Source organism: Chiloscyllium plagiosum, unplaced genomic scaffold (genome assembly GCF_037043375.1).
Source record: "Chiloscyllium plagiosum isolate Xiang-an unplaced genomic scaffold, Cpla_swu_hap1 HiC_scaffold_45, whole genome shotgun sequence".
NCBI lineage: Eukaryota > Metazoa > Chordata > Chondrichthyes > Orectolobiformes > Hemiscylliidae > Chiloscyllium > Chiloscyllium plagiosum.
The window spans coordinates 11592739-11600521 of NW_028270183.1; the positions used below are offsets into that span (position 1 = coordinate 11592739).

At 42.1% G+C, this 7783-nt stretch overlaps 1 protein-coding gene across 1 annotated transcript in view; it reads right to left on the reverse strand.

Annotated features, from left to right (window-relative positions):
• The window catches only part of LOC122552224 (uncharacterized), a 36779-nt gene extending 29835 nt beyond the window's left edge, over nucleotides 1-6944 (reverse strand). Inside the window, exon 1 of the mRNA XM_043694868.2 lies at nucleotides 6808-6944. The gene's annotated coding sequence lies outside the window, so the exon portion shown is untranslated. The remainder of the gene's footprint in view (nucleotides 1-6807) is intronic.
• Nucleotides 6945-7783: the final 839 nt, after the last annotated feature.

A 7783-nucleotide genomic window follows, 5' to 3' on the forward strand; every position in this document is an offset into this window, starting at 1 on the left:
CTACACAACCAACATTTAAATGCTCGAGATAACACTGAAAGCTTAGGCCCCATAATGAAGACAGGCTCACTCGAGAGCAGCTCAGAGAGAAAAGAAACTGAATAGAGTGGCATTTTACAAAATTCTTTGATGGGAGGCGAAGCATTTGTTGCCCTTGAACTGCAGCGGACATGAAACAAACACAAACAGGAATTGCTGGAGAAATTCAGCAAGGTCTGGCTGCATCCGTGGAGAAAGAAACAGAGTTAGTATTTCGAATCCTTCTTGGATTGAGTGGCTTGAGAGCTACTCAGCATTGTCTATGTCTGAGTAGATCTCAGTCATCTACTACCATGACTCCCCTGAACCCCCCAGTCTCCTCTGCTCCAACCCCAGTCTGTCCAATCTCTCTTCTGAGGTCAAGTAGGCATTGACTGACTTGCTGTGGGTCTGGAGTCGCTTGTAGGCCAGACCAGGTAAAGATAGCAGATTCCCTTCCTTAAAACTGTATCAGATGGGTTTTACATCAATTGATGATGGCTCCATTGCAAGCATTACTGAGACTAATTTTATAACTCAGACTATGTTGAATTTAAATCCTATCCTGGTGGGGATTTGAACCCAAGTTGCTCCCACCCATGTTAATGTCTGCCTCACTAGCCCAGTGTTACTAACACTGCACTCCCAACTATTCCTGGTCAGGCAAGTACAGATAGCCCTGACATTTCCACCAGTTAAAAGATTAAACTCTCTGGTACTGCTGGGAGACACCCTGCACAGTGACTGGGGGAAATGTTCAAAAAAGCACATTGCTTTGAAATTTATTCATTTTAAAAATAAAGCCACATTTTCGAGAGAGACAAGTGGTCAAACCTCCAAATATGTTTGCAGCCTTCCATCTGAAAGGGTGAAGTTACTCCAAATCGTAAGTTTAAGGTTTGAAGAACTCGAAACATTAACTCTGCTTTCTCTCCACAGATGCTGCCAGACCTGCTGAGTCTCTCCAACAATTTTTGTTATTGTTCCATTAGTTAACTTCAATTCTGTCCAAATTAAAATGATGATTCATTCACTTCTGCATCGGGTCATGTGAGGCCAATGTTCACTTTCCTTCATTCATTCATACCTAGATAGTCTAACCTGACAGGTTAGAAATACAGAACTGAGAGAACTTGCATTTATATACCACCATTTAAGACATCACAAAGCACTTTACAGTTAGTCACAGAGTTATATAAAAGTTGCCCCCTCAGGTCCTTTTTAAATCTTTCCCCTTAAACCTTAGCCCTCTAGTTTTGGCCTCCCCTACCATGGGGAAAAGACCTTGGCTATTCACCCTACCCATGCCCCTCATGATTTTATATGTCACCCCTCAGCCTCCCATGCTCCAGGAAAAAAAGCACTACACCTTTTGCTAACAATTTAATTTCATTTATTCCTAATAAGCTAACCTGCTACCCCTGCCCATCTACCTGTCCTTTCAATAGAATGTGTATCCTTGGACATTTAATCATCAGGGAGGAGAAAGTGAGGACTGCAGATGCTGGAGATCAGAGTCGAGAGTGTGGTGCTGGAAAAGCACAGCAGGTCAGGCAGCATCCGAGGAGCAGGAGAATTGACATTTCGGGCATAAGCCCATCACCAGGAATGGATTCCTGATGAAGGGCTTATGCCCAAAACATTGATTTTCCTGCTCCTCGGATGCCGCCTGACCTGCTGTGCTTTTCCAGCACCACACTCTCGACCCCCATATTTAATCCTCAGGTCTAATCCCCTTTGCAATCATGTCCATGTAAGACCCACAACATCATACCTGGCAATTTTAATCTATGCCCGTACAGCTTGGTTCATGTACCGTGTGCATTGTTATATACTTAGTTAATGGCGTGAATACAAGCAAAAAGGGATAGTTGTTGTGTTGAAATTGTTTACCATAAAATTGATGAGTTATCTTAAGAGACTGGGGGCTTTTCTCACATTCCGAATATTTCCTTTGTTCTTAAGTGAGGACTGCAGATGCTGGAGATCAGAGCTTAAAAATGTGTTGCTGGAAAAGTGCAGCAGGTCAGGCAGCATCAAAGGAACAGGAGAATCGACATTTCGGGCATAGGCCCTTCTTCAGGAACCCTTCTTCTTAAGCTCTTCTTAATCTTTGTGTCCAATCTCCAAACCGATTACATATAATTCTGCATCTTTTAATGTTCATAATTTCTCTATTGAGTAGATCCTTCTGAAACATTCCTTGGGGTTCTACTCAATGAAGTCCTTTTGAGGTTCAGTCACCATTGGAATGCAGTGAAGATATGAAAGTGTCTAACATGCAGACAGACACAACCATAGGATTATAAGAACTAAGAGTTGGCCATTCAGCCCCTCTTATTTGCCCTGGCATTTTATTAGATCATGGGTAATGTGTCCCAGGCCTCAACACCTCATAGCTCTGAACTCCTCAAGAATTCAAACATCTATTGACCTGTTTATTTGTGTTAAAAGTACAGGATACATCTGACAAAGACACATCATGTCCTAGATTAGGCATGCTGGCTTCAAGTGGTCAACTAAGTTCCCTTCTGTTGTGAAGTGACCATAATGTGGGAAAAAAGTCAGTTTGTCTTAATGCTATTCTAGGGTCTAAGCTGCTCAGGACTCTTCCTGTCAATACTGGAATGTCATAAAACAATTATATTCTGTGGCTACATTCCCTCCACAAATTCACTGATTAACATGCTCATATAAAGACCCTCAAAGTGCCTCGTTAATATTTCAGTTTTAAAGTTGATCAACCCTGCTTTCAAATCCCTCCACATCCTTGCCTCTCTGAGTCTTTGGAAATGTTTTTTTTCCTTTGAAAACCAGCCTCTTCAAGCATGTTATGACACACCTCTGGAGCAGGTCAGGCTTAACCCCATACTTCTGGGCCAGAGGTAGGGGCACTATGCCACAAGAGCACTTTAAATGGTTTCTAATCAACTTTCTCAGAGGTATCATCACATACTATGCAGCAGGTGAGAGTTGAACCCAAGCCTTTGCTGGTTCAGAGGTAGGGACACTAGCACTGCACCATAAGGGCCCCTTTCCTACTCTCTGCAATCTTGACCAGCCTCATATCCCACCCAGGCCTCTCTATACCTCCATTCCTTGACTCATTCCTTGTTCCTTGTTACCTCCCCCTCCCAATTTTAACCACTGCATGCGTTTAACTGCCCAGGCTCTATAAATACTGACAGAACCTCTTCACCCTTTCCCCTTATTTAAGGCCCTCCTTAAAAGCTAAGCTTTCGACCCAACTAAAACAGAGGATGGGTTTTTTTCTCTGTACCCTTCAGTGAGCTCCCCACTTCCAACAAATCCGGGAGCACTCGCGCGCATTTTCCGTTCCCAGCATTTCACTGTGGCCAATCCAATCTCTAGTCAGAGCAATTATTCCGGAAAGTGCAGGGTGGCAGGAGCACACTGCAAAGTAAGGCACTTTCGACATCAGCATTTAGTGCCCGGGTTTCATTTTCAGTTTATATTTTTAGCTTCGCAAACCCCAGTTTGGAAAAATGCAAGTCCCTTCCCCTCCCTATTAAAACTCAAAAGGAAAACAAAAAACATCTTGAACTTCACAAAAACAAAGCCTAGTAAACAAGGAAGCAACAAGGCACGGTTGGAGTTATTTGACAGGCCACAATTACGTACATAGTTTGCAGTCAGCACTTGTTCTGTTCCTCATTAGAAACTTCGATTACTGTGATAACAATAGATCAGCGAGCCATTTTCTTTTTTAATTACACTGGAACATGTCTGTAGCATGGTATTTGTACATGGACTGAACACTGGAACACAGGAACTGTTTCAACCCTCAAAGCTCATCCCTGATCTAACTTCATTTCTGCCTTTGTCCCATAGCCCTTAGCCATTTGATTTTTTTTAAAAAACCATAATTTTAAATATACAATTAAATGCAGCAAGTTCCAATCTTTGACTATTCTAAGAAAGAGTGTCGAAATTCCTAATCCACTCCTGAAAGATCTGGCTTTCAAAACCTCAACATTACCATGCCATCTCCTCCCATACAATTGGAAATAGTGTCTATCGTTTACTTTACCTGTTCCCCTTGTCACACTTTGATCAAGCAAGTGGTTAAGACGAGATTTGAGAAATAATTCTTTCACCCAGAGAAATATGGAGTGGACTGTCAGAGAGGGTGATGGAGGTAGATTCTTTTGCAACACTTAAGAAGCAAGATAAAGAAGAGACCTAAGGGGCAACTTTTTCACACAGAGGGTGGTACGGGGATGAAATGAGCTGAGGCTGGTACAATTGCAACATTTAAGAGGCACTTGGATGGGTATATGAATAGGAAGTGTTTGGAGGGATATGGGCCAGATGCTGGCAGGTGGGACTAGATTGGGTTGGGATATCTGGTCGGCGTTGGACCGAAGGGTCTGTTTCCATGCTGTACATCTCTACGACTCTATGTAGATGAACAAGGTAATAGCAGGCTAGGAACTAAGGGCAAGTGGGCAAAGACATGGTGGGCCGAACAGCCTGTTTTTATGCTGAATGACTCTGAGTCACACGTTAACCTCCTAAACTGCAGAGTTTTTGTTTTAAAATTAAACTTCTAGCAACCTAACTCTTGAGGTGGGGGGGGGGGGGGGAGGGGTCAGGTGTCATATTGGGAAATGAACTAGGCACTCCTCCCTCAGTTTAATATAATGCTCTGAGGAGGGAACTCTTGTAATGCAGTGGTCATGGAAACCATGTGCAGCAGATATGTGTAATTAAAGCTCTGGACAGGTTGATTAGGGGGGAAAATATGTGCAAAATACTCTCCCCGATAGTGTTGTGTAGGAGACTGAATGTAATAGCGGTAGGTCCAACCTGGGCTTTTTCCATCTGACACAGGAGTAATCTAGTCCCTGGATGGAATTCAATGCCTTTTATTCGGTGGGATTTAGCTACCGGTTAAATGTAACACATATATACCACTTTCCAAACGTTTGACAGAGACAAGGTTCATGCTGTAGCTTAATGCCACAACATCGGTCCTGCATGACTTGCTTGGGGGGGGGTGGAAGGGGCTGCTTTGAACGCAGAGCGATGTATGGGTTCAATTCCCACAACAGCTGAGGTTACCATGAAGATTACACCTTCTCAGCCTCTCCCCTCACCAGAGCCATGGCGATCTCAGATTAACCAGAGGTGGCTTTCTACAGCATTGGAAACATTGCTGACAAATAAGCAAAAATAAAAATCCAAACGAATCTGCAGACTTGGATGATAAAATATTGGGAAATTTCAGGAACAAAACTAAGTCCCAGTTTACTGAGCAGCTCCTGCTCCCAAGGCTGGAGAGGGATCGTTTGTAGCCAGGTTTTCAGTAGCAAGCTTAATTTTACATGGACATGTTTGGGGGCCCGCTTTTTGGGTTCATTTTCCCCAAGTAAGAACATCAGTTTCCCTCCTTTATATCTTGGATCGGCTGTAGCTTATGAATACACAAAGTGAAAATGTATTCTCGCTGATGTCCTCCTAATAATTTCTGACCTCAAGGACCAGTGTTCCACGTGGGGACCTTGATTTCACCTATAATTAATCCATTCTGAAACAACGAGGCCACCGATGAGTGATCTCTCTCGCTCTGGACCGGTCTCTCCCTTCCTGACTCATCCTCCGGGGTCGCTGTCCAGTTTCAAACAGGGCATTTGGAATGAGACACGACCCTCCTGAAGTTCAGGGCGGTTCACCAAGGAGAGTTTGTGTTATTTTGTAAATTGCTATGCGTGAAAATTGCAACATGCTTAAATTAGCAAAGTGTTTGGTTTTCAAAACACCGAATTCCTCTTTTGCAGCAGCGTACTGCGTGTTACCTCGCTTGGAATTATGTTAGCAAAAGGAAATTAATGTAACAAAGTTTGCCTCCGTTTGAATGATAGAGAGATTTCAGGATTTAACCAGAGGGTTAAAATAATCCCACTCCTTCAAACATTAAATAAGCAAGAGGAGAATTAGAATTCGAAAAACAAATAAAAACTCCATTGAACTTTAGCCGCAAAATCCTCGCACTGGGGCTCTCAATGAGGCAAATCTCCACACAATTCACATTATATTTTGTTTTACAATTACCATCACTAACTCCACAGGCTAAACCAGGGGAATAGCTCCAAGTCCCGTTTAGCACCATGAATGCACTTTTCCAATTCGCATTAAAAACGTCCAGAGAGAAAGAGGTTGGGATTTCTATAGAAGTCTCTTTAACAACATGGTGTTTTCTAACGTTGATAAAATAACGGGGTCGTGTCCAGTTTGCAAAACGAAAAAAAAAAATGCGCACCAGCCGACGAAATTTATTGCTTGTAGAATATATTCTATTTTCTACTTCAGACTTGAAACCTAGAATCGGGCAACACGTTTATTTCCCTTTTCACCAACCAGCACATCGGTTATATTCTAACCTAATCTCCCAAACCTCCAATATACCACTTGCAAAATTAATTTTTCTAACGCTTCCGCATACCTAGTTCACGAAATCAGTTAGCCAATTTACTGCACGCTGACTTAAGTTTCAAATATCTAAAAACATAAGAGTTCCAGTGAGCCTGAAATTCAGGAGGAGAGCTGTGCTTTCAAACCGTTTTACGTGCACTGTCATATATATATATATATATATAAATATATATTTAAATTGTCTTAGTTTAGTTTCTGCGTTGTTTAATTCTCTCCCGTTTGTTTTATGCTGGTACATTTCACTCTCATGGTGCAGCTACAGTAGATCTTAACCCGATCTTTAGATTCTCTCTTTTTTTAAAAAATAAATTGGAAGGGAAAAAGCGAGCTTACCCTCTCTGGTCTGAGGGGATCTGGACAGAGCCATTTTCTCCAGCCTCCATTTGTGTGCTTTTAAAGTTTTTTTTTTCTGGATTGTGTAGATTTCCTATGTGAAGAGAGGGAAAGGATGTAGCTTAGCAAGGTGCAGTCACGGATAAGAGCTCTAGACAGTCTGTTGCACAGTGATAAGGAAGCAACACGGTCAGCCCAGCCTCTTTGACTGTTCTATTGAGCAGAAGAGGAAACGATTACGGCAGGAATAGCTTTTCTGTGTGTTTTTTTCTCTCTCTTCGCTGTCTCTCCCTCTCTCTCTTAACTCTTTTTTCAAACAGAATCCATTTGAGGCTTTGGGATTTGCAATTCTATGGGCCCCAATTCTATTCTAACATTTATAGTTTGGTATTGTTAAATAAGGGGAGTTCAATAGACTTTGACAGTAAAATCTCCCCCCCCCCACCCCCCCCACACACACACACACACTTCAAAATGAATCTATCAAACATCTAATCTTAATCCCCGACTGTTGCAAAATATTTATTTCTGGACTTACCAGAAATACATTCTGATAACTTCCCATTGTCCACTTATTCAATCGTTTTAAATATTTGTCCAAAATGTCAATGTGTATAAATAGAACCTGTTTTGCACTCAATTTTCTAAATTTCACAGTCAGGGATTGGAAATAAATGTTATCTTGTTGATCGTGCCCTTTCCATGCTGCTGCCTCAGTCACGAGAGGGGGGCAGGTAAGGGTTTGCCATGCAATTTAAGAGAGATTTGCCGACATGTTCAGAGTTTACCCTCAAACTGTAATAATGCGTTTCGCTTTTGCACATGGTACACCCCTGATGCAGAACGAAAACACTTGAATGATGCCATTTTTAAAATGGATCTCACAAAACCTAATATTGGAAGGACGTGCAGTGCGATTACGGATCACAGTATATCTTTAGATGTAGACATTTCTGTGTGATTTTAGCTGATGATA